A 25,015-nucleotide genomic window follows, 5' to 3' on the forward strand; every position below is an offset into this window, starting at 1 on the left:
AGAGCTACTCAGGTGCTGAACCAAAAATAGGCTGGTTCCAAAGCTTACATTTCTGCTTTTCAAATAAAGATATCAAGAGAACTAAGAACAATTGAAAATAGGAGTAAATTAGAAATTTGCTTAAAATTGTATGCGCTACCTGAATCGAGAGAAAAAAATTGGGTTTCATATCCCTTTAAGACATTTGCAATAATTCTAGCCCATGAAATGTAACTTCTTAAGCCTATTGGACATAGGTACTTTGTAACAGGGTACTTTGTCCGTCATAACGTGTTGACTTTGTACCTACGTCCAACCCTTCTGTCTCAAGCTGCAGCCCCTGCTGTCAGCTTTGAAAGCGAAAACTGCAGCCTGAGGCAGAAGGCATCTGCCCTTGTATGATCATTAAGAACTGATTGTTCTCCCTTAACCATATGAAGACTGTGTCACTGTCTGTATCAGCTTGCGGTGATGTAGTAGGTGGTGTGGGAGTGAAGGAGGCGGGCGGGCAGAAAGCACATCGCGGAAGGGTAGGGTACCCTACACTACAGAAAATTATTAGGAGAAGAGGGGGGCTAAACTGCAAAAGGGCTTATGAGAGTGGGTTTTACAATACGACAAACAGCTGCCAGTAGCTAAGATGGAAATTAGAGAGGGTTAGAGAAGTGTTTGGGAAGGATCCGGGAGGTGGGTGGGTAAGGAGGGATCATACGCTGCAGAAAACTAAAATAAATAGATAAATAATAAATAAATAAAAAATAAAACCCTAAAGCTTTTAAAGTGATAGTAAACCTTACATGTTTTAAAATAGAGTCCAAAATCTAAGCGATAATTTAGATGAACTTTATGTTGAAATATTTTTTATTAAAGTTTTACAAACAAATAAACATCAGTTTACATCGTACATCATAAGTATCAGTACGTTTTCCATAAGTTCCATCCTACTTGTTACATATTCTGAAAAGTACACATTCTTTGGGGTGAATCAGAAGTCATCCAGATTTCACGAGTGTGAATACAAGGTCTATCCTGGTCTGAGTTGGTGGGTTTCCTTGGTAAATTAATATTTACACATCGTACATTTTTAATATGATATACTGTTCAACCATGTATCTTATTAAATATGTGTAGGATTAAACTGAATATATACAACAATATATAACAACGTAAAAGATTAAAATATAAAAGAAATCGATAAACAAAGAAAATAATTAAACGCTAATTAATTAATCGCTATGTTTGGTAATGGAGAATACTGTTTAGAATATAGGGTGTATTCTCAGGCGAAGAGGTCTTATAAATTCCCGTAGTTAATTTAGCTTTATCGCGCTCATATCCGTTAATTGCCATTTATCATCCAGTAGAACCATTTTATAGAATTTGTCTTCTGTGTTTAAAATCCTGGCTGCGGCTTCGTACATTGAATGTTATTTTAAATTTGAAAATTATCTCATTCCTTGTTGGTGTGCTCTCTTTCCAGTATCTGGCAATGCAGATTCTGGTGGTGGTGCATAAAACGCTGATGAAATTGTTTATATGTGTGTCATATCTCAGGATTCTTTCATTTAAGACGGCTTGAGGATATAGTTAGAGATATCTAATCTAATAGAGTTTTCTCTTGTAAGGTGTATCCAGTCCACGGATCATCCATTACTTGGGGGATATTCTCCTTCCCAACAGGAAGTTGCAAGAGGATACCCACAGCAGAGCTGTTATATAGCTCCTCCCCTAACTGCCATATCCAGTCATTCTCTTGCAACTCTCAACAAAGATGGAGGTAGTAAGAGGAAAGTGGTGAAATATAGTTAGTTTTTGTCTTCAATCAAAAGTTTATTATTTTTAAATGGTACCGGAGTTGTACTGTTTTATCTCAGGCAGCATTTAGAAGAAGAATCTGCCTGCGTTTTCTATGATCTTAGCATAACCTATTACATACACTGTAAAAATTTTGTTGGATTTACTGCCTTTTTTCACTGTTTTTCAAATTTTGACAAAATTTGTTTCTCTTAAAGGCACAGTACCGTTTTTTATATTTGCTTGTTAACTTGATTTAAAGTGTTTTCCAAGCTTGCTAGTCTCATTGCTAGTCTGTGCAAACATGTCTGACATAGAGGAAACTCCTTGTTCATTATGTTTAGAAGCCATGGTGGAACCCCATATGAGAATGTGTACTAAATGTATTGATTTCACTTTAAACAATAAAGATCAGCTTTTGTCTTCAAAAAATGTATCACCAGAGGATTCTGGCGAGGGGGAAGTTATGCCGACTAACTCTCCCCACGTGTCAGACCCTTTGACTCCCGCTCAAGGGACTCACGCTCAAATGGCGCCAAGTACATCTAGGGCGCCCATAGCGATTACTTTACAAGATATGGCGGCAGTCATGGATAATACACTGTCAGCGGTATTAGCCAGACTACCTGAATTTAGAGGAAAGTGTGATAGCTCTGGTGTTAGGTGTAATACAGAGCATACAGACGCTTTAAGAGCCATGTCTGATACTGCCTCACAATATGCAGAAGCTGAAGAAGGAGAGCTTCAGTCTGTGGGGGATATCTCTGACTCAGGGAAACCTGATTCTGATATTTCTACTTTTAAATTTAAGCTTGAGAACCTCTGTGTTTTGCTTAGGGAGGTTTATCTGCTCTGAATGATTGTGACACAATTGCAGTGCCAGAGAAATTGTGTAGACTGGATAAATACTTTGCAGTGCCGGTGTGTACTGAGGTTTTTCCAATACTTAAAAGGTTTACAGAAATTATTAATAAAGAGTGGGATAGACCCGGTGTGCCGTTTTCCCCCCCTCCTATTTTTAGAAAAATGTTTCCCATAGACGCCACCACACGGGACTTATGGCAGACGGTCCCTAAGGTGGAGGGAGCAGTTTCTACTTTAGCAAAGTGTACTACTATCCCTGTCGAGGACAGTTGTGCTTTTTCAGATCCTATGGATAAAAAATTAGAGGGTTACCTTAAGAAAATGTTTATTCAACAAGGTTTTATCCTGCAGCCCCTTGCATGCATTGCTCCTGTCACTGCTGCTGCGGCGTTCTGGTTTGAGTCTCTGTAAGAGGCTTTACAGACAACGACTCCATTGGAGGACGTACTTAACAAGCTTAGAGCACTTAAGCTAGCTAATTCTTTTGTTTCTGATGCCATTGTTCATTTGATTAAACTAACGGCTAAGAATTCTGGATTTGCCATCCAGGCGGGTAGGGCGCTATGGCTTAAATCTTGGTCAGCTGACGTGACCTCAAAGTCTAAATTACTTAGCATTCCCTTCAAGGGGCAGACCCTATTCGGGCCTGGTTTTGAAGGAAATTATTGCTGACATTACTGGAGGTAAGGGTCATGCCCTTCCTCAGGACAGGTCCAATTCAAGGGCCAAACAGTCTAATTTTCGTGCCTTTCGAAACTTCAAGGCAAGTGCAGCATCAACTTCCTCTGCTACAAAACAAGAGGGAACTTTTGCTCAGTCCAAGACGGCCTGGAAACCTAACCAGTCCTGGAACAAAGGCAAGCAGGCCAAAAAGCCTGCTGCTGTCTCTGACAGCATGAAGGAACGCCCCCCTATCCGGTAACGGATCTAGTAGGGGCAGACTTTCTCTCTTCGCTCAGGCGTGGGCAGGAGATGTTCAGGATCCCTGGGCGTTGGAGATTATATCTCAGGGGTATCTTCTGGACTTCAAGGCTTCCCCCCCAAAAGGGAGATTTCACCTTTCACAGTTATCTGCAAACCAGATAGAGAGAGGCATTCTTACACTGTGTACAAGACCTCCTAGTTATGGGAGTGATTCATCCTGTTCCAAAGGAGGAACAGGGACAGGGATTTTACTCAAATCTGTTTGTGGTTCCCAAAAAAGAGGGAACCTTCAGACCAATCTTAGATCTAAAGATCTTAAACAAATTCCTCAGAGTTCCATCATTCAAAATGGAAACTATTCGGACCATCCTACCTATGATCCAGGAGGGTCAATATATGACTACGGTGGATCTAAAGGATGCTTAACTTCACATTCCGATACACAAAGATCATCATCGGTTCCTAAGGTTTGCCTTTCTGGACAGGCATTACCAGTTTGTGGCTCTTCCCTTCGGGTTAGCTACAGCCCCAAGAATTTTTACAAAGGTTCTGGGGTCGCTTCTGGCTGTTCTAAGGCGGCGGGGCATAGCAGTGGCCCCTTATCTAGACGAAATCCTGGTACAGGCGTCAAATTTCCAAATTGCCAAGTCCCATACGGACATAGTTCTGGCATTTCTGAAGTCGCACGGGTGGAAAGTGAACGAGGAGAAGAGTTCTCTGTCCCCACTCACAAGAGTCTCCTTCCTAGGGACTCTGATAGATTCTGTAAAGATGAAAATTTACCTGACGGAGTCCAGGTTATCAAAACTTCTAAATTCTTACCGTGTTCTCCACTCTATTCCGCGCCATTCGGTGGCTCAGTGCATGGAGGTAATCGGCTTAATGGTAGCGGCAATGGACATAGTTCCGTTTGCGCGCCTACATCTCAGACCGCTGCAATTATGCATGCTCAGTCAGTGGAATGGGGATTACACAGATATGTCCCCTTTACTAAATCTGGATCAAGAGACCAGAGATTCTCTTCTCTGGTGGCTATCTCGGGTCCATCTGTCCAAAGGTATGACCTTTCGCAGGCCAGATTGGACAATTGTAACGACAGATGCCAGCCTTCTAGGTTGGGGTGCAGTCTGGAACTCCCTGAAGGCTCACGGATCGTGGACTCAGGAGGAGAAACTCCTCCCAATAAATATTCTGGAATTGAGGGCAATATTCAATGCTTTTCAGGCTTGGCCTCAGTTAACAACCCTGAGGTTCATCAGATTTCAGTCGGACAACATCACGACTGTGGCTTACATCAACCATCAAGGGGGAACAAGGAGTTCCTTAGCGATGTTAGAAGTCTCCAAAATAATTCGCTGGGCAGAGAAACACTCTTGCCACCTGTCAGCGATCCATATCCCAGGTTTAGAGAACTGGGAGGCGGATTTTCTAAGTCGTCAGACCTTTCATCCGGGGGAGTGGGAACTCCATCCGGAGGTGTTTGCTCAATTGATTCATCGTTGGGGCAAACCAGAACTGGATCTCATGGCGTCTCGCCAGAACGCCAAGCTTCCTTATTACGGATCCAGGTCCAGGGACCCGGAAGCGACGCTGATAGATGCTCTAGCAGCGCCTTGGTCTTTCAACCTGGCTTATGTGTTTCCACCGTTTCCTCTGCTCCCTCGACTGATTGCCAAAATCAAGCAGGAGAGAGCATCGGTGGTTTTGATGGCGCCTGCGTGGCCACGCAGGACCTGGTATGCAGACCTAGTGGACATGTCATCCTTTCCACCTTGGACTCTGCCTTTGAGACGAGACCTTCTACTTCAAGGTCCTTTCAATCATCCAAATCTGATTTCTCTGAGACTGACTGCATGGAGATTGAACGCTTGATTTTATCAAAGCGTGGCTTCTCCGAGTCTGTCATTGATACCTTAATACAGGCAGGAAATCCTGTTACCAGGAAAATCTACCATAAGATATGGCGTAAATATCTTTATTGGTGTGAATCCAAGAATTACTCATGGAGTAAGGTTAGGATTCCCAGGATATTATCTTTTCTCCAAGAGGGTTTGGAGAAAGGATTATCAGCTAGTTCTTTGAAGGGACAGATCTCTGCACTGTCTATTCTTTTGCACAAGCGTCTGGCGGATGTTCCAGACGTTCAGTCGTTTTGTCAGGCGTTGGTTAGAATCAAGCCTGTGTTTAAACCTGTTGCTCCCCCATGGAGCTTAAATTTGGTTCTTAAAGTTCTTCAAGGGTGTAAGGATCAGTAGGATCTTTACTGTCCCTTAAGTGAGGACAGAGTTCCTATGAAGATTGATAGAGGTTTTGATGTAGGCTAGATAATCCAGGGAAGGCTTTCCCAGGATTCCCTAGTACATTTATATTAGCCAGGAGTATAGATAGAGTTAATTCATGTGTACTTAAACCACTCAATCTAGTCTGAGGCAGTGACAGTTTAGGTTGTGTAAATTTGTTGAACACAGCGTACATGCAGCAAACAATACTCTGAGCAAGGTGTAGAAAATCTTACAAGATAAGTTATTTAACTCCGACCTGGTATATGTTGAAGCGGTAGTCCGGTTAGACTCACAGAGTGCCTTGAAGTCCTTAAGAGAATTCACCGTTTTAGAAAGCCACAGGAGCGTGTGGAGCGGTGAAAGCGCTCAGGCAGGGAGAAGTGCTGACGGCTGTGTCTGATGACGTAAGCGGCAGCGTGTACCGCACAGACACAGCTGATCGAGGAAGAAGTAGCGCTGAAGCCTGCAGTTAGCTCTGAACGGAGAGAGAAAGAGAATAGGCCAGGTTAGTAACAACTTGTAAATCCTCCAGGTAGGTTAGAGTGTGGCTGTATTCAAAGGAGACTGCCAGGAAAATCATATAGAGAGAGCCTGCACAGGATGTAGCTGGAAGCAATACAATAAAGCAGCATTGGAGCATGGGTAGGAGGTGCCTTAAATAGGCAGGTGCTTAAAGGTACAGCGAGACAGCCGTAACCCTTACAGAGCCCCCTCCCCAAAGAACCACAGCGTGGGTCAAGGTCTGGGACGATCCGGGTTCCGCCTGTGAAAAAGGGACACAAGGCGAGGAGCCGAGACATTGGAAGCAGGCTCCCATGAATCCTCTTCATGTCCAAAACCCTTCCAATGTACGAGGTAGAACAAAACCCCTCTACGAATACGGGAGTCCAGGATGCTATGTACAACAAATTCCTGATCCGGAGAAGGAAGTGGAACTGGATGAAGAACATTAGGAGATGAAGCAGATAAGAGTACAAGGTTTAACCAAAGACACGTGAAATGTCGGATGAACCCTGAAACTGGATGGGAGCTGTAAGGTCACGGTAGAAGGATTGCTGATCCGCACGATAGGGTAAGGACCAATAAACAACTTTCCCAGTTTCCTGCAGGGGTATGAGAGTCTCAAATTTTTTGTGGAGAGCCAAACCTTCTGACCTACAGTATACTTGGGACTGGTCCTATGACGGAGGTCATAGTACCTGGACTGGCATACTTGCGCTTGTATTATATTGTCACGGACAGTAGAAAACAAATTGGAAATGTCATTGACAAGGTCATTAACCAGAGGGCATGGTGTCTCAACCTTGGGGAGTAGAGTGAAACGAGGGTGTAACCCATAGTTAATGAAGAAAGGAGAAAAACCAGTGGAGGCATTTTTGTTGTTGTTATACGCGAATTCTGCGAGTGGGAGGAATGTTGCCCAGGAATCTTGTTGATGTGCACAGTAGCACCGCAGGTACTGCTCCAACCACTGGTTCACTCTCTGTCTGTCCGTTGGTCTGGGGATGGTATGTGGTGGTAAGTTTTTGTTCTATGTGGAGAGATTTACACAAGGATCTCCAGAATCTGGAGGTGAACTGAGTCCCGTGGTCACTGATCACTGTTAAAGGAATACCATGCAACCGGATAACATTCTGTATAAATAAGTCGCAAGTGGTTTTAGAGGTAGGTAGAGAGGTTATGGGGATGAAATGAGACATTTTCGAGAATAGGTCAGTAACCACCATGATTGTGGTGTAGTTGTTAGATATCGGGAGATCAACAATAAAATCCATAGATACAGTTTCCCATGGAACATGGGGTGCTGGCAATGGTTGTAAAAGACCTACAGGCAGTTGTCTAGATCAGTGGTTCTCAACCAAAGTGACCTCAAGGCCCGGTAAATTTTAGCTAGACATGTCCGGGGCCCAGTAGTTTATATCTATATCTATATAGTGAGCAGCAGGGGCGGGCTGATCAGCCAGGCAAATAGGACCTGGACCGAGGGACCAACAAGTAGGGGGGCCCACAAATGGTATCTCCACGGATCTTGGTGCATTCCTTAAGCTGGAGTTTTCAGTTGCCCTATCAGTAACTAAGCAAATAAGTGTGGGTTTAGTGGGGGCCCTGGCAGGGGTCTGTCGCTGTGATGGCCATGGAGTGTGGGGTCTGGCCCTGAAGGTTGGGTGCCCTTTCTCTGGCCCTTAATCTTGGGGGTCCTGGCTCTGTAGGATGAGGGGCCTGTTGGGGGCAGGGCAGGAAGGCTACCATGTACATTTGCATACCATTTAATACATTTTGGTCAGTGTGAGACAGTGTTCCTGGGGCCTTGATTGGTCTCAGTCTGCACCTGGTTTGCAGTGGGGTAAGAGTGTGCAGTGGGGGTATGACAGGTCAGGGCCCACCAGCAGGGCTATCACGGCCCGGTAATGGGCCATGGCCCGGCTGTTGAGAAACCAGGGTCTAGATGGTTTGGAGGTAGCACAGATGGTACATTGATCCAAAAATTCCTTGAGATCGGTACTTAGAGATGGCCACCAATAGGATCTAGTGAGTAGGTCCATAGATTTGTCTCTGCCCATATGACCTGCTAACGGAGAGTGGTGTATAGAGTGCAATACATCCTTGCGAAGGTGTAGAGGAACATACAACTTGTGGTCTTTGCGAAAAACTCCAGTAGAATCAAGTATCAATTCCTGACGTGGAATTGTAGTGTCGGCTGCAAGGGCTTTTTTGAAAAGAGGTTCAAGACCTGTCAGAATGCCTACTATACATTCCTTAGGTATGATAGTCGGTGTAGTGCATTGTAAGGGTTTAGTGGCTTGCCCGGAGAGGGCGTCAGCCTTACCGTTTCTGGTACCTGGTCTGTAAGTGATAATGTACTGAAAACGGGAGAAGTAGAGACTCCATCTTACTTGTCTGGAGGACAAGGTACGGTTAGATTGTAGGTACTGCAAATTTTTATGATCCGTGTAGATGACTGTAGGTTGAATAGCTCCTTCCAAGAGGTGTCTCCAATGATCAAAATAACATTTTATAGCCAATAATTCTTTTTCTCCGACCGGGTAGTTTAACTCGGCAGGTTGTAGGAGTCTGGAGAAATATGCCACTGGGTGTAAAGGATCCTTGAATGATTTTCTCTGGGAGAGGATTGCCCCAATGGCGAAATCAGAAGCGTCCACCTCAAGTATGAATTGCTTCTGCATATCTGGATACTGCAAAATGGGGGCTGAAGGGAATTTTTGTTTTTAGATTATCAAAAACTGACTGAGTCTGATGGTTCCAGTCAAACTGCTGATTAAGTTTGGTGAGTTGAGTCAATGGTTTAGTGAGAGCTGCAAAACCTGGGATAAACTTTCTATAATAATTAGAAAAACCGAGAAAGCGCTGTACATCTTACTTTGTTTTGGGTGTAGGCCAATCTAAAATTGCCTGTACCTTGTCGTTTTGCATCTTTATCCCGTTAGGGGAGATATCATATCCGAGAGAGGATATATTTTGAGACTCAAATATGCATTTTTCTAGTTTTGCATATAGGCTATTTTTCCTAAGTCTAGAGAGGACTTCCCTGACGTGTACTCTATGTAAATCCAGGTCTTGTGAGAAGATCAGAATATCGTCCAAATAGACAACTATATACACATCCAGAATGTCTCTGAACAGATCATTGATAAGACATTGGAATGTTGCTGGAGCGTTGCATAATCCGAATGGCATCACTGTATTTTCGAATAGACCGTATCTAGTTCGAAACGCAGTGAGCCATTCGTCTCCAGCTCTCATTCGTATCAGATTATAGGCGCCACGAAGATCCAATTTGGTGAAAACCGTGGCTCCCCTCAATCTTTCTATCAATTCAGGAATTAAAGGGAGGGGGTACCTGTTTTTCCTCGTACGCTTATTTAATTCTCTATAATCGATAATGGGTCTCAAAGTACCGTCTTTGTTTGTAACAAAGAAAATCCCAGCCCCAGCTGGGGAGGTACTGGGTCTGATGAAACCCTTTCTAAGATTCTCATCAATGTAGTTCTTTAAATGATCCAACTCTGGTTTAGAGAGTGGATAAATGTGGCCGTATGGGATGGAGACCCCAGGTAATAGGTCAATAGGGCAATCGTAAGCCCTGTGGGGAGGAAGAATCTCGGCATCTTTTTTATCAAATACGTCAGCGTAATCAGCGTACTGAGAGGGTAAGATGTTTACATCAGTCTGACATAGGATAGATATGTCAGTAGTAGAGATAGTAGGGGTAGGACTTGGGAATGTAAGGCTGAGGTTATCCCAATCTAGAACAGGTTTATGGGTACACAACCATTCTATACCGAGTATAACGTCAAAGATAGGGGAAGTGATAACATCAAAGACACAAGTTCGTTACAGAATTATTAACAGTTACCTGAATAGGTTCAGTTTGGTATAAAACAGGCCCAGAGGCGAGTAAGGACCCATCAATAACCTTCACAGAGACTGGATTATTTTTGCACACAATAGAAATTTTATTTCTTTTCACAAAACCTAGATGAATGAAGTTTCTACAGGAGCCTGTGTCTACAATAGCTTCAGTGGATGTCTGGAAGTGGTCCCACTGTAAAATAATCGGGATAGTGATATAAGTGCTTTTAACTGACTTTAGCATATAATTAGTATGTGAGGATGATAACCACCTACCCTTCTTATTCTTAGTAAGTATAGGGCAGTCCTTCACTTCATGAGAGGGGGAGGCACAGTACAAGCATAGACTATGCATTTTTCTTCTTGCTTTTTCCTGTGGGGTGAGGGGCCCTTTCATAAACCCGATATCCATAGGTTGAGGACTTTCTTTCACCTGATAAGGAGGAGTAGGAAGAAAATTCTTAGAACTAGTAGCCTTTTCATTTCGACGTTCTCTAAGGCGTCTATCAATATTTATAGTGAGCGTAAAGAATTCCTCCAGGGAGTCAGGGATACCGATACGCGACAGTTCGTCTTTTATTTCTTCGGATAACCCTAGACGGAATTGTGTCTTGAGGGACACCTCATTCCAGCCTGAATCACGTGCAGAGATTTTGAACAGTGTGATATAATTTTCCACTGGATTTTTCTTCTGTTTTAATGACCTGAGAGTATTTTCGGCAGAGACCTGTTTGAAGGGGTCATTATATAGCGCCGACATCTGGTTAAAAAAATTAGAGAGACCCTAAGACAGGGTCTTGACTCTCATAGAAAGAGTCAGCCCAAGCCCTAGGCTCCCCCCTTAGGTAGGAAATGACTGTTAAGACTCTGACCCTTTCTGTAGGGTAAGTACGTGGCTTTAGGTCAAATAGTAATAAACATGAATTCCTGAACTCCCTGAAACGAGCTCTGTCTCCAGAGAATTTCTCAGGAGGGGAGACCAAGGGCTCAGGTGTTTGTTCAGGAGGAATTGGCTTGGGGGCTAGTACCTCCTTTAAACAGGCTTTTAAGGCCTGATTCTCAACTTGAAGCTCATGAAAAGAGCCTGATAAAGCATCCAGTCTATCAGACAAAATTTGGACTCTATCAGGAATAGGCTCTTGATCCATAGTGTCAATAGAGTATAATAATCCGTACTCTAGAAATCTATAAACACCAAAACCTTTAATAATCTTTTTTGTGGCTGCTTTATTATGTAAGGATCAGTAGGATCTTTACTGTCCCTTAAGTGAGGACAGAGTTCCTATGAAGATTGATAGAGGTTTTGGTGTAGGCTAGATAATCCAGGGAAGGCTTTCCCAGGATTCCCTAGTACATTTTATATTAGCCAGGAGTATAGATAGAGTTAATTCATGTGTACTTAAACCACTCAATCTAGTCTGAGGCAGTGACAGTTTAGGTTATGTGTAAATTTGTTGAACACAGCGTACATGCAGCAAACAATACTCTGAGCAAGGTGTAGAAAATCTTACAAGATAAAAGTTATTTAACTCAGACCTGGTATATGTTGAAGCGGTAGTCCGGTTAGACTCAGAGTGCCTTGAAGTCCTTTAGAGAATTCACCGTTTTAGAAAGCCACAGGAGCGTGTGGAGCGGTGAAAGCGCTCAGGCAGGGAGAAGTGCTGACGGCTGTGTCTGATGACGTAAGCGGCAGCGTGTACCGCACAGACACAGCTGATCGAGGAAGAAGTAGCGCTGAAGCCTGCAGTTAGCTCTGAACGGAGAGAGAAAGATAATAGGCCAGGTTAGTAACAACTTGTAAATCTTCCAGGTAGGTTAGAGTATGGCTGTATTCAAATGAGACTGCCAGGAAAATCCTATAGAGAGAGCCTGCACAGGATGTAGCTGGAAGCAATACAATAAAGCAGCATTGGAGCATGGGTAGGAGGTGCCTTAAATAGGCAGGTGCTTAAAGGTACAGCGAGACAGCCGTAACCCTTACAAAGGGGTTCCGTTTGAACCTCTTCATTCCATAGATATCAAGCTTTTATCTTGGAAAGTTCTTTTTTTGATGGCTATTTCCTCGGCTCGTAGAGTCTCCGAGTTATCTGCTTTACAATGTGATTCTCCTTATCTGATCTTCCATGCAGATAAGGTAGTTCTGCGTACAAAACTTGGGTTTTTGCCTAAGGTGCTATCTACTAAGAATATCAATCAAGAGATTGTTGTTCCATCATTGTGTCCTAATCCTTCTTCAAAGAAGGAACGTCTATTACACAATCTGGACGTGGTTCGTGCTTTAAAGTTTTACTTACAAGCTACTAAAGATTTTCGTCAAACATCTGCTTTGTTTGTTGTTTACTCTGGACAGAGAAGAGGTCAAAAGGCGTCGGCAACCTCCTTTCTTTTTGGCTAAGAAGCATAATCCGCTTAGCCTATGAGACTGCTGGACAGCAGCCTCCTGAAAGGATTACAGCTCATTCTACTAGAGCTTTGGCTTCCACTTGGGCCTTTAAAAATAAGGCTTCTGTTGAACAGATTTGCAAGGCGGCGACTTGGTCTTCGCTTCATACTTTTTCCAAATTCTACAAATTTGATACTTTTGCTTCTTCGGAGGCTATTTTTGGGAGAAAGGTTTTACAGGCAGTGGTACCTTCCATTTAAGTACCTGCCTTGTCCCTCCCTTCATCCGTGTACTTTAGCTTTGGTATTGATATCCCACAAGTAATGGATGATCCGTGGACTGGATACACCTTACAAGAGAAAACACAATTTATGCTTACCTGATAAATTTATTTCTCTTGTGGTGTATCCAGTCCACGGCCCGCCCTGTCATTTTAAGGCAGGTCAAAATTTTAGATTAAACTACAGTCACCACTGCACCCTATGGTTTCTCCTTTCTCGGCTTGTTTCGGTCGAATGACTGGATATGGCAGTTAGGGGAGGAGCTATATAACGGCTCTGCTGTGGGTATCCTCTTGCAACTTCCTGTTGGGAAGGAGAATATCCCACAAGTAATGGATGATCCGTGGACTGGATACACCACAAGAGAAATAAATTTATCAGGTAAGCATAAATTGTGTTTTTTTTAAATTGGATAGGGAGATCCAAATGGATTGTATTTTAGGACAGTCCCACCACATTTGTTTATAAGTGCCCTCTGTTTTGCATCCTCTATAGCAATTTCTCAACCCCCCCACTGACAAATGTGAGGTTTTTAGTTGTGTTAAATACCATCGGAAAGAGATTTTAAAGCAGTTTTCTCTTAGATCTGCACTAAGCAGACATTTGTGAATGTGTAAGGATCGGTCTCCCATTTAAGTATATTTGCAGATTTAGTGTTGTTAGAAGTCATTTGTAAGGCCACATATAAAAGGGAAATTTTTTCTTTCACTTGCAAGGTGTATCCAGTCCACGGATTCATCCTTTACTTGTGGGATATTCTCATTCCCTACAGGAAGTAGCAAAGAGAGCACACAGCAAAGCTGTCCATATAGCTCCCCCTCTAGCTCCACCCCCCAGTCATTCTCTTTGCTGGCTCTAAGCACTAGGGTCTCTCTCGGGAGTGTAAAGTGAATGTGGTGTTAGAATTGTAGTTTTATTATCTTCAATCAAAAGTTTATTTTAAATGGTACCGGTTTGTACTATTTACTCTCTAGCAGAAAAGTGATGAAGATTTCTGCTGAGAGGAAAATGATTTTAGCATGTTGTAACTAAAATCCACTGCTGTTCGCACACAGGACTGAGGAGTACCAGAAAACTTCAGTTGGGGGGAACAGTTTGCAGGGTGATCTGCAATAAGGTATGTTCAGTCATTTATTTATAGACAAGACTGAGATAATGCTAGAAGGACTGACAATATCCCCATGAGGGGAGGGTAAGCTATGTTCACAGACTTAGTAAGGAATTGAATGCTTACATAATAGGGCTAATATACTGGTTGACACTTATTCAGGGCAATCGATTGTTTGGCTAAGGCACTTTTTTTTGCAAGACACTTTGAAAGCCCTTTTGGGTTTTTTTTCTGGGGTTATTACCACATGGCTGTTTTTTAGTCACTTAGGAGTGATTTACTAGGCCTCGCAGCTCCGGAGTAGAGTGGGAGGGGCCTAATTGCCTCAGATGCACAGTTAGAATTGCAGAGAAGTTCATGCTGTTTCACATGGAGGGTCCTGCTGATGTTTGAGGGCCTAAAAGAAGCTATATTCCCCCAAATATGATCACGAAGGGAAGGTAGGGCCACACCAAGGCTGTGGCAAGGTGCTGTAGTAACCAGGTGTTGGCTTTAGGCTGCTCCGGTTTGGGCATTAAGGGGTGAATCGTTTTGAAACTTGGGGTGCAATCTTATTAAGGCTTTAGCTACATACTGTGAAAATTTCAGAAAGATTGCTGCATTTTTCACCGTTTTGTAAAATTGTGTGCTCTTTTTATCTCTTAAAGGCACAGTAACGTTTTTTTCAAATTGTGTTTTTTATTTGATTAAAGTGATTCCAAGCCTGTTTGTGTACTCTACAAGTCTATTAAACATGTCTGACACTAAGGAAAATCCTTGTTCAATGTGTTTAGAAGCCATGGTGAAACCCCCTCTCAGAATGTGTCCCACTTGTACTGATATGTCTATACACTTTAAAGATCATATTGTTGCACTTAAGAATGTAGCCCAAGATGATTCTCAGACTGAAGGTAACGAGGGTAGCCCGTTTGCCTCTCCCCAAGTGTCACAACCAGTTATGCCCGCGCAAGCGACGCCTAGTACCTCTAGTGCGTCTAACCCTTTTACATTACAAGACTTAGCGGCAGTCATGGATAATTCTCTTACAGCTTTCTTATCTAAACTGCCTGTGTTACCTGCAAAGCGTGATAGCTCCGTTTTAAGAACAGATTATGAGCATTCTGATGCTTTGGTAGCCGTATCCGATATACCGTCACAACGCTCTGAAGTGGGAGCAAGGTATTTGATGTCTGAGGGAGAAGTCTCTGATTCAGGAGGGTTCCTCCCCAGACAGATTCAGATACATTGGCTTTTAAATTTAAACTAGAACACCTCCGTGTTTTACTTAGGGAGGTATTAGCTACTCTGGATGACTGTGACCCTTTGGTGATCCCAGAGAAATTGTGTAAAATGGACAAGTACCTAGAGGTCCTTGTTTACATGGATGCGTTTCCGGTCCCTAAGAGGATTGCGAATATCGTTACTAGGGAGTGGGATATGCCAGGTGTCCCTTTTGTCCCCCCTCCTGTTTTTAAGAAAATGTTCCCCATATCTGACCCCATGCGGGACTCGTGGCAGACGGTCCCTAAGGTGGAGGGGGCTGTTTCTACACTAGCTAAACACACAACCATACCAATTGAAGACAGTTGTGCTTTTAAAGACCCTATGGATAAAAAATTAGAGGGTTTACTTAAGAAAATTTTTGTTCAACAAGGTTTTCTTCTCCAACCTATTGCCTGCATTATTCCTGTAACTACTGCAGCTGCTTTCTGGTTTGAGGCGCTGGAAGACTCGCTCCAGACGGAGACCTCATATGAGGAAATTATGGATAGAATTAAGGCTCTAAAGCTAGCTAATTCTTTTGTCACTGACGCCGCTTTCCAAATAGCTAAGTTAGCGGCGAAAAATTCAGGTTTCGCCATTTTGGCGCGCAGGGCGCTATGGCTAAAGTCCTGGTCGGCCGATGTGTCGTCTAAATCCAAGCTTTTGAACATTCCCTTCAAAGGGAAGACCCTATTCGGACCTGAATTGAAAGAGATTATTTCAGATATCACTGGGGGAAAAGGCCATGCTCTCCCTCAGGACAAAGCCTTTAAAACAAAGAACAAAGCTAATTTTCGTTCCTTTCGCAATTTCAGGAACGGCTCCGCTTCATCCTCTCCGGCTGCAAAGCAAGAGGGTAACGCTTCACAGCCCAAGGCAAACTGGAAACCTTACCAGGGCTGGAATAAGGGTAAACAGGCCAAAAAGCCTGCAGCTGCCACCAAAACAGCATGAAGGGGTAGCCCCTGATCCGGGACCGGATCTAGTAGGGGGCAGACTTTCTCTTCGCTCAGGCCTGGGCAAGAGATGTACACGATCCTTGGGCATTAGAGATTGTAGCCCAGGGATACCTTCTAGAATTCAAGGACTCTCTTCCAAGGGGAAGGTTCCACATTTCTCGTCTGTCTACAGATCAGACAAAGAGGCGTTTTTACGCTGTGTAGAAGATCTACATACAATGGGAGTGATCCACCCAGTTCCAATTGCAGAACAAGAACTGGGGTTTTACTCAAACCTGTTTGTGGTTCCCAAAAAAAGATGGAACTTTCAGACCAACCCAGGATCTCAAAATTCTAAACAAATTCCTCAGAGTCCCATCATTCAAGATGGAGACCATTCGGACAATCTTACCTATGATCCAGGAGGGTCAATATATGACTACCGTGGATCTAAAGGATGCGTATCTGCAGATTCCTATCCACAAAGATCATCACCAGTTTCTCAGGTTCGCTTTTCTGGACAAGCATTTTCAGTTTGTGGCTCTTCCTTTTGGGTTGGCCACTGCTCCCAGAATTTTCACAAAGGTGCTAGGGACCCTCCTGGCGGTTCTAAGACCGCGGGGCATAGCAGTGGCGCCTTACCTAGACAACATCTTAATTCAGGCGTCAACTTTCCAAAGAACCAAGTCTCACACGGAGATTGTATTGGCCTTTCTGAGGTCTCACGGGTGGAAGGTGAACATCAAAAAGAGTTCTCTCTCCCTCCTCACAAGAGTTCCATTCCTAGGAACCCTGATATACTCGGTAGAAATGAAAATATTTCTGACGGAGGTCAGAAAGCTAAAACTCTTAACTACTTGCCGAGCTCTTTATTCCATTCCTCGGCCATCTGTGGCTCAGTGCATGGAGACAATCGGACTAATGGTTGCGGCAATGGACATAGTCCCTTTTGCTCGGATACACCTCAGACCACTGCAACTATGCATGCTCAAACAGTGGAATGGGGATTATGCAGATTTGTCTCCTCAAATTCAGTTGGACCAGGAGACCAGAGATTCTCTTCTCTGGTGGTTGTCTCAGGATCACCTGTCTCAAAGAATATGTTTCCGCAGGCCAGAGTGGATCATCGTAACGACCGACGCCAGTCTGTTAGGCTGGGGTGCGGTCTGGGACTCCCTGAAAGCTCAGGGCTTATGGTCTCGGGAAGAAACTCTTCTCCCGATAAACATTCTGGAACTGAGGGCGATATTCAACGCTCTTCAGGCATGGCCTCAACTAGCGGCGGCCAAATTCATCAGATTTCAGTCGGACAACATCACGACTGTAGATTACGTCAATCATCAGGGGGGAACAAAGAGTTCCCTAGCGATGACGGAAGTAACCAAAATCATCAGGTGGGCAGAGGATCACTCCTGCCATCTCTCAGCAATTCACATCCCAGGAGTAGACAACTGGGAGGCGGATTTTCTAAGTCGTCAGACTTTTCACCTGGGGGAGTGGGAACTCCACCCGGAGGTATTTGCCCAGCTGACTCAGCTATGGGGCACCCCAGAGTTGGATCTGATGGCGTCCCGTCAGAACACCAAACTTCCTCTCTACGGGTCCAGGTCCCGGGATCCCAAGGCGGTATTGATAGATGCTCTAGCAGCGCCTTGGTCCTTCAATCTGGCTTATGTTTTTCCACCGTTTCCTCTCCTCCCGCGTCTGGTTGCCAGAATCAAGCAGGAAAAAGCTTTGGTGATTCTGATAGCGCCTGCGTGGCCACGCAGGACTTGGTATGCAGACCTAGTGGACATGTCATCTGTCCCACCAGGCTCCGTTCAAGCATCCAAATTTAGTTTCTCTACGCCTGACTGCTTGGAGATTGAGCGCTTAATTCTATCAAAACGTGGGTTCTCTGAGTCAGTTATAGATACTCTGATTCAGGCTAGAAAGCCTGTCACCAGGAAAATCTACCATAAGATATGGTGGAAATATCTTTGTTGGTGTGAATCCAAGGGTTATTCATGGAGTAAGATTAGGATTCCCAGGATATTGTCCTTTCTCCAAGAAGGACTGGTGAAAGGATGGTCAGCTAGTTCCTTAAAAGGACAAATATCTGCTTTGTCTATCCTCTTACACAAGCGTCTGGCAGAGGTACCAGACGTTCAAGCGTTTGCTCAGGCTTTAGTCAGAATCAAGCCTGTCTATAAACCTGTGGCTCCGCCATGGAGTTTGAATCTAGTTCTTTCAGTTCTTCAAGGGGTTCCGTTTGAACCTTTACATTCCATAGACATTTTTGTTATCTTGGAAAGTTTTGTTTTTGATAGCTATCTCTTCTGCTCGAAGAGTTTCAGAATTATCTGCCTTACAGTGTGATTCACCTTACTTGGTGTTCCACGCATATAAGGTAGTTTTGCGTACCAAGCCTGGTTTTCTTCCTAAAGTTGTTTCTAACAAGAATATTAACCAGGAAATAGTTGTTCCTTCTCTGTGTCCTAATCCATCTTCGAAGAAGGAACGTCTATTACACAATCTTGATGTAGTTCGTGCTTTAAAGTTCTATTTACAAGCAACTAAGGATTTCAGACTAACATCTTCCTTGTTTGTTATCTATTCTGGTAAGAGGAGAGGTCAGAAAGAGACTGCTACCTCTCTTTCCTTTTGGCTGAAAAGCATCATCCGTTTGGCCTATGAGACTACTGGCCAGCAGCCTCCTGAAAGAATTACTGCTCATTCTACCAGAGCAGTGGCTTCCACATGGGCTTTCAAAAATGAGGCTTCTGTTGAACAGATTTGTAAGGCAGCGACTTGGTCTTCACTGCATACTTTTGCCAAATTTTACAAATTCGATACTTTTTGCTTCTTCGGAGGCTATTTTTGGGAGAAAGGTTTTGCCATCAGTGGTGCCTTCCGTTTAAGGTACCTGTCTTGTTCCCTCCCTTCATCCGTGTCCTAAAGCTTTGGTATTGGTATCCCACAAGTATAGGATGAATCCGTGTACTGGATACACCTTGCAAGAGAAAACAGAATTTATGCTTACCTGATAAATTGCGGTGTATCCAGTCCACGGCCCGCCCTGGCATTTAAGTCGGGTAAAAAATTTTTTGTTTAAACTACAGTCACCACTGCACCCTATGGTTTCTACTTTTTCTTCCTAACCTTTGGTCGAATGACTGGGGGGTGGAGCTAGAGGGGGAGCTATATGGACAGCTTTGCTGTGTGCTCTCTTTGCTACTTCCTGTAGGGAATGAGAATATCCCACAAGTAAAGGATGAATCCGTGGACTGGATACACCGCAAGAGAAAGTAATTTATCAGGTAAGCATAAATTCTGTTTTTCAATTTGTTAAAGGCACTAACCAATTTTTCTAAAGTGGTGCTAGGTTGAGAGGGGATTTCTTTTACTAGATATGACTAGTCCACGGATTTCATCCTTACTTGTGGGATTAAACCTCCTGCCAGCAGGAAGTGGCAAAGTGCACCACAGCAGAGCTGTATATATAGTTCCTCCCTTCCCCTCCTCCCCCAGTCATTCTCTTTGCCTGTGCAGTAATAGGAAGAGGTAAAGTGAGGTGTTAGTTTATTTTAAAATGGTGCCTGTGAGTACTATTTTTCTCAAGGAGAAATCGTCTGTGTATACCTTCCCAAGAGGAGTGGAAACTGCCCTGATGTTGATGATCTTAGCAAAGGTTATCTAAGATCCATTCTGGTTCCCACAGAGCAGCTGAAGGTAGTGTAAAGAAAAATCTTCAGTGTGGAGAACAATGTCATGCTACAAGCAGCATTGAGGTATGTTCAGTCTTTTGTTTTCTGGGGAGACTTGATACATCAGAACAGACTGACGATATCCCTAACTGGGGAGGGGTAAGCAGTATGCACTATAGGAAATGGTGTACCTGGATTCCCTGTTAATTTTTATTATATTACTAAGTGTAGTATATCACTTAAAAAATATTATGTGGGCTGATGCTGGGAGATGCTGCTGGTTTTTATTTCTGTCTTGACACCTTTCAATATGAAGCGCTTATTGTGCAGGATGTATTTGTTGTGAACACATGGCTAATATGATAAGGACCGACATGTTTGGGTTTTCAACTACCCATGCGGGTCTCGGTAGGATAGGAGTTACGCACACGGTGGGCGGGGCCTATTTTCGCGCGCTCAAACGTGCAGTGTGTGTTCAGGATCAGTAGCAAGATCTTGAGGCTCTGGTGGGGCCTAGCTCTGTTTGGTGATTGTAGTGGACAGAGAGGCTCAGAATGTTGTCAGTGTGCCTTAGGGGCAGGTAGAATTTTGATAATACATCGATATATTTGATAAACCTGACTTTGATATTTTATATATCCTATCAAGTGGTGCAATATATTTAAGCTAACACATAGGGACATTTTTTATTGCTGAAATTGTCTTTTGTCTAACAGAAAAATTGTTGCGCTTTTATTTAAAGGCGCAGTACACGTTTTTTGTTTTAATTTATTATATGTTTTGACTCCAAAAGTTCAATATATCAAGTAAAGAACGACTATTATTGCTATTGCTAGTCTGTTTAACATGTCTGACATTGATGAAACTACTTTTTCTATGTGTTTAGATTCTTCTGTGGAACCCCCTCTTACTTTTTGTCCCTCATGTACTGAAAGGGCCTTAAAATGTAAAGAGCAGATTTTATTTAAGGAAAGTGTGTCGAAGGATGATTCTCAGTCTGAGGAGAATCGGGGTATGCCGCCAAATTCTCCCCAAACGTCACAACCTTTAACACCCACCCAAGCGACGCCGGGTTCTTCAACCGCTTCTAATTCATTTACCCTGCAATATATGGCTGCAGTTATGTCAACTACCCTTACAGAGGTTTTATCTAAGTTGCCAGTGTTACAGGGCAAACGCAGTAGGACAGAAGTCGATGTGAATACGGAGTCCTCTAATGCTTTATTGGCCGTTTCCGATGTACCCTCACAGGGATCTGATTTGGGGGTCAGGGAACTTCTGTTTGAAGGGGAACTTTCCGATTCGGGAAGTGTGTTACCTCAGACGGACTCGGACGTCATGTCCTTTAGATTTAAGCTTGAACACCTCCGCCTGTTACTTCGGGAGGTTTTAGTGACTCTGGATGACTGTGACTCTTTTGTGGTACCACCAGAGAAATTGTGTAAAATGGACAAATACTTAGAGGTACCTGCTTACACTGATGTTTTCCGGTTCCTACGAGAATTTCGGAGATTATCAAGAGGGAATGGGACAGACCGGGTATGCCGTTCTCACCTCCTAATTTTAAGAAAATGTACCCTATATCTGACACTGTTCGGGATTCTTGGCAGATGGTCCCTAAGGTGGAGGGAGCTATATCTACCCTGGCTAAGCGTACAACTATTCCTATTGAGGACAGCTGTGCTTTCAAAGATCCTATGGATAAGAAATTGGAGGGCCTTCTAAAAAAGTTATTTATTCATCAGGGTTTCTTTTACAACCGACATCCTGCATTGTACCAGTTACCACTGCGGCGGCTTTCTGGTTTGATGCCTTAGAAGAGTCTCTTAAGACTGAGACACCTTTTAGAGGATATTTTAGATATAATTAAGGCTCTTAAGCTGGCTAATTCTTTTATCTCAGATGCTGCCTTTCAAATTGCTAAATTGGCGGCTAAGAATGCTGGATTTGCAATTTTGCGCGTAGAGCGTTATGGTTAAAATATTGGTCTGCTGATGTGTCATCTAAGTCAAAGCTTTTGGCTATTCCTTTCAAGGGTAAAACACTATTCGGGCCTGACTTGAACTAAATCATTTCTGACATTACTGGAGGTAAGGGTCATCTCCTACCTCAGGATAAGATTGCTAAATTGAGGGGTAAACAAAATAATTTTCGTTCCTTTCGAAACTTTAAAGGAGTCCTCTCTTCTTCCTCTTCTTCCGCGAAACAGGAAGGGAATTTTGCTCAGACCAAGTCCGTTTGGAGACCCAACCAGGCCTGGAACAACGGTAAACAACCCAAGAAGCCCACTGCTGCTACCAAGACAGCATGAAGGGCCGGCCCCCGATCCGGGACCTAGTAGGGGGCAGACTTTCTCTCTTTGCCCAGGCTTGGGTAAGAGATGTTCAGGACACCTGGGCACTGGAAATCATGACCCACGGGTATCAACTGGAATTCAAAAATTTTCTCCCAAGGGGGAGATTTTTTGTTTCACGATTGTCTGTAGACCAGATAAAAAGAGAGGCGTTCTTACGTTGTGTAAAACTCCTCTTTACTATGGAAGTAATTTGTCCCGTTCCAAGACTGGGACAGGGGTTTTACTCATCTTTTCGTGGTTTCCAAAAAAGAGGGAACATTCAGACCCATTTTAGATCTCAAAAGTCTAAACAAGTTTCTCAGAGTCCCATCTTTCAAGTTGGAGACTTTTCGAACAATTTTACCAATGATCCAGGAGGGTCAATATATGACTACCGTGGACTTGAAGGCTGCATACCTTCATATTCCGATTCACAAGGATTATCATCAGTACCTAAGATTTGCCTTCCTGGACAAACATTTTCAGTTTGTGGCTCTTCCCTTCGGTTTGGCCACAGCACCCAGAATCTTCACGAAGGTTCTAGGGTCCCTTCTGGCGGTTCTCAGGCCGCGAGGCATTGCAGTAGCACCTTATCTGGACGATATTCTGATCCAGGAGTCGACTTATCTGTCAAAATCTCATACAGACATGGTGTTTTCCTTTCTTAGAACTCACGGATGGAAGGTGAATCTAGAGAAAAGTTCACTAATTCCACAGACAAAGGTTCTCTTCTTGGGAACTCTGATTCTATCTCCATGAAGATTTTTCTGAAGGAGGTCAGAAAGTCAAAGATTCTAAATACATGCTGAGCTCTTCAGTCCAATCCTCGGCCATCAGTGGCTCAGTGCATGGAGGTAATTGGATTGATGGTGGCGGCAATGGACATCATTCCGTTTGCTCGATTTCATCTCAGACCACTGCAACTGTGCATGCTCGGACAGTGGAATGGGGATTATGCAAATTTATCTCCTCAGATAAATCTGGACCAGGAGACCAGAGACTCTCTTCTTTGGTGGTTGTCGCCGGGTCATCTGTCCCAAGGGACGTGTTTCTGCAGACCCTCGTGGGTGATAGTGACAACGGACGCCAGTCTACTAGGCTGAGGTGCAGTCTGGAATTCCCTGAAGGCTCAGGGTGTGTGGACTCAGGTGGAGTCTCTACTTCCAATCAATATTCTGGAATTGAGAGCAATATTCAATGCACTTCAGGCGTGGCCTCAGTTGGCTTCAGCCAAATTCATCAGTTTCCAGTCGGACAACATCACTACACTGGCTTACATCAATCATCAGGGAGGAACAAGGAGTTCCTTAGCGGTGACAGAAGTATCGACGATAATTCAGTGGGCAGAAGCTCACTCTTGTTATCTTTTAGCAATCTACATCCCAGGAGTGGACAACTGGGAGGCGGATTTTTTGAGCAGACAGACGTTTCATCCGGGGAATGGGAACTCCATCCGGAGGGCTTTGCCAACCTGATCCTCAGGTGGAGCAGACCGGAATTGGATCTGATGGCGTCTCGTCAGAATGCCAAGCTTCCAAGATACGGATCCAGGTCAATGGATCCTCAGGCCGAATTGATAGATGCCTTGGCAGTGCCTTGGTCGTTCAACCTAGCTTACGTGTTTCCACCGTTTGCTCTCCTTTCCCGGGTGATTGCTCGGATCAAACAGGAGAGGGCTTCAGTAATTCTAATCGCGCCTGCGTGGCCTCGCAGGACATGTCCTCTCTGCCGCCGTGGAAGCTTCCATTGAGGCAGGACCTTCTCATTCAGGGACCCTTCCATCATCCGAATCTAGTTTCTCTGCAGCTGACTGCTTGGAGATTGAACGTTTGATTTTATCTAAGCCGGGGTTCTCTGATTCAGTCATTGATACTTGATGCACATAAGCCTGTTACTAGAAAGATCTACCATAAGATATGGCGTAAATATCTTTATTGCTGTGAATCCAAGAGTTTCTCGTGGAGTAGAGTTAGGATTCCCAGGATTCTGTCTTTTCTCCAAGAAGGATTGGAGAAAGGGTTATCAGCAAGTTCATTACAGGGACAAATCTCTGCTTTGTCAATTTTACTACACAAACGTTTGGCAGATGTTACAGACGTTCAGTCTTTTCGTCAGGCTCTGACCAAAATCAAGCCTTTGTTTAGACCAATTGCTCCACCCTGGAGTTTAAATTTAGTTCTTAATGTTCTTCAAGGGGTTCCGTTTGAACCCATGCATTCCATAGATATTAAGTTGTTATCTTGGAAAGTTTTATTTTTGGTTGCTATTTCTTCTGCTCGTAGAGTTTCTGAGCTTTCAGCGTTACAATGTGACTCGCCCTACCTTATCTTCCATTCTGATAAGGTGGTTTTACGTACCAAACCTGGGTTCCTTCCTAAGGTTGTTTCAAATAAGAATATTAATCAGGAAATTGTTGTTCCTTCATTATGTCCTAATCCTTCTTCTAAGAAGGAGCGTCTGTTACATAACTTGGACGTGGTCCGTGCCCTGAAGTTTTACTTGCAGACGACTAAAGATTTTTGTCAATCATCTTCATTATTTGTTGGGTTTTCTGGAAAGCGTAGGGGCCAGAAAGCTATGGCTACCTCTTTCTTTTTGGCTGGAGAGTATCATCCATCTGGCATATGAGACTGCTGGACAGCAGCCTCCTGAAAGAATTACGGCTCATTCTACTAGGGCTATGGCTTCCTCATGGGCATTTAAAAACGATGCTTCTGTTGAACAGATTTGCAAGGCTGCAACTTGGTCGTCTCTTCACACTTTTTCCAAATTTGATACTTTTGCTTCTTCTGGGGCTATTTTTGGGAGAAAGGTTCTTCAAGCAGTGG

General features: G+C 43.7%; 1 protein-coding gene across 2 annotated transcripts in view; it reads left to right on the forward strand.

Annotated features, from left to right (window-relative positions):
- The window catches only part of PPIG (peptidylprolyl isomerase G), a 98,931-nt gene that overhangs the window by 65,946 nt on the left and 7,970 nt on the right, over nt 1–25,015 (forward strand). The gene's annotated exons all lie outside the window — the stretch shown is intronic.

The sequence above is a fragment of the Bombina bombina genome, chromosome 1, assembly GCF_027579735.1.
Source record: "Bombina bombina isolate aBomBom1 chromosome 1, aBomBom1.pri, whole genome shotgun sequence".
NCBI lineage: Eukaryota > Metazoa > Chordata > Amphibia > Anura > Bombinatoridae > Bombina > Bombina bombina.